The following is a 2,537-nucleotide window of genomic DNA, read 5'->3' as shown; positions in this document are numbered from 1 at the left end:
CCAAGGATGACCACTAGTAATTTTTCTCCAGTTGGAAGCAAATTCGAGGCAAAGTTATTTAAAAAGCTATGAATCTGTCCATCACCCTGGCTTACCTGAACCACACCACCAGAGAGGAACGGGTTGGTCTGACTCTTCCTCATTCATAGTCATTGTTAGCCCTCTTGCCCACTCTCATAACTGATTTACTCCTATGGTCACCTTCTCTTCATAAGAGGTCAAGAGCACAGCTGTGCTATATACTGTCTTCCTCAAACAAATTCAAAATTTCCCCTGGAGAGAAATACATGTAGGTAGAGATAAAGATAGAAGTGGAGATAGAGAGATATAGACTGGAGATAGAGAGAATGTGGCTTTCACAGAGAAAGGAAGCAAAAAACACAAACAAATAGTTTTAGCTCAGCAACGTGCCTGAGATACAAACCAATTTGATCAAGGAAAAATTCTGAAATTGGCCAGGAAGCAAGGAGTTGAAAATGGAGTAACCTTTCTGCAGAGCCAATGGTGCCCATTCTGTTTGTGAAGGGTAGGATGTTATATTTGAAATCATCATTTCTAGTCTTTTATGTAGTTACCACAATATTTCTTTTAGTTCTTGGAAGCATACCCCTTGGTACATTACATGTAATCCTGTGTCTCAGATCTTACTAGCAAGGGGGTTACATTTTGATCACATTAACATTAATAAACACCCTTTCTCTGACTCTGGCAGCCACCATTATTGTAGGATTGCTCACTCCCTTTGTACTCTTTCCAGTTCTTTCTAGAAGTTTCCTGTGAATTTATGCGCAAGTTCTTCAGGTTGCTTCAGTAACTTGTTCACTCAACCAGGACAGCTAATATTGTACCTACCTCTGTGCTGAGCCCCCTGCTGTTGATAGAATTGTGGAAAGGGAACCCCGATTACCCCATAAGATCAGCACCACAGACTCACTTCCTCTCCCTTGACAAATTCAGTTAATCCTGGTCATCAGATAGAGGGTCCTTGGCTCCCAATATTTGATGATCTATAAATCATACTCCGTTTCCATGAATTTGGCTTTTTTTAGATTCCACGTATAAGTGATAACGCACAATATTGGCCTTTCTCTGTCTGACTTATTTCACTTAGCATAATGCCCTCAAGTTCCATCCATGTTGTTGTAAATGGCAAGCTTTCTTTCTCTAAAAAAATTGTTTTTAAATGTTTATTTATTTTTGAGAGAGAGATGGAGAGCACACATGTAAGCGGGGCAGGGGCAGAGAGAGAGAGGGAGACTAAGGATCTGAACTGAAGTGTGCTGACAGCAGAGACACTGATGCGGGGCTGGAATTCACAAACCTTGAGATCATGACCTGAGCTGAAGTCGAATGCTTAACCAACTGAGCCACCCAGGCACCCCCTCTTTCTCTCTCTCTCTCTCTCTCTCTCTTTAATGTTTATTTATTTATTTTGAGAGAGAGAGAGAGAGAGAGAACTAGGGAGGGGGAGAGAGAGAGGGAGACACAGAATCCCAAGCAGACTCCACACTGTCAGTGCAGAGCCCAATCAATGCAGGTCTCAATCCCACAAACTGCAACATCATGACCTGAGCCAAAATCGAGAGTCAGATGCTTAACCGATTGAGCCACCCATGCACTCTGAGATTTCCTTCTTTCTAATGGTTGAATAATATTCCATTATCTTGATGAAGAAATAGGCTTTTTTATTTGACAGTGAGAACAAAGTAATTTATTGAGGTTCCTTTTTCCCTTGGTTGCTAAGAAAGTCAAGGTAAGTTTTGTTCTCAACTACAGCAGTTATCCTTAGCCTAAAATTTCTGGTGAGACCATTATACCTCCCTCTTTATTACATGATTCATATTCACTTAATCTTTATTTTAATGAACCTATCTTATCTCTGTTTTATTTTATGCTGCTCTATCTTTATGGGAGGTAAGTATATTATTTAGAACTCTTTGGTTTCAAGTGACAGGAAACTAACTCAAACTGTATTGGAGGTAAAAAAAAAATATTAGGTTTAGAATGAAAGAGCTTATTCTAAACCCATTTTGAAATTCCTGAACCAAGCACTAGCATTAACAGCACATATACCAAAATTGGAACGATATGGAGATTAGCATGGCCCCTGCACAAGGATGAGAGAAAAATCCATGAAGCATTTTTTTTTAAGTCCACTTATTTATTTCGAGAAAGAAAGAGAACACAAGCAGGGAAAAGGCGGCGGGGGGGGGGGGCAGAGAGAATCTTAAGCAGGCTCCACGCTGTCAGTGCAGAGCCTGACTCAGAGCTCGATCCCACAAACCTTGAGATCATGACCTGAGCTAAGACGAAGAGTTGGATGCTTAGCTGACTGAGTCACTCAGGCGCCCCTGTAATCTTTTTTTTTTTTTCAAGTTTATTTATTTATTTTGAAAGAGAGAAAGTGAGCATGCGTGTGATTGAGCAGGGGAAGGGCAGAGAGAGAGAGAGAGACAGACAGAGAGAGAGAGAGAGAGAGAGAGAGAATCATAAGCAGGCTCATTGTCTGTGCTGAGCCCAACAAGGGGCTGGATCTT

The 2,537-nt window shown here is 41.0% G+C and overlaps 1 non-coding gene across 1 annotated transcript; it reads left to right on the top strand.

The window, feature by feature from the left end:
• The first annotated feature begins 2,048 nt into the window (after positions 1-2,048).
• On the top strand, positions 2,049-2,149 carry LOC125918154 (U6 spliceosomal RNA). Its single transcript, XR_007456384.1, has one exon. It is a non-coding gene; the product is annotated as a U6 spliceosomal RNA (small nuclear RNA).
• The last annotated feature ends 388 nt before the right edge of the window (positions 2,150-2,537 follow it).

This window comes from Panthera uncia, unplaced genomic scaffold, assembly GCF_023721935.1.
Source record: "Panthera uncia isolate 11264 unplaced genomic scaffold, Puncia_PCG_1.0 HiC_scaffold_500, whole genome shotgun sequence".
Lineage (NCBI taxonomy): Eukaryota > Metazoa > Chordata > Mammalia > Carnivora > Felidae > Panthera > Panthera uncia.
This window is presented reverse-complemented; position numbering and strand designations above follow the sequence as displayed.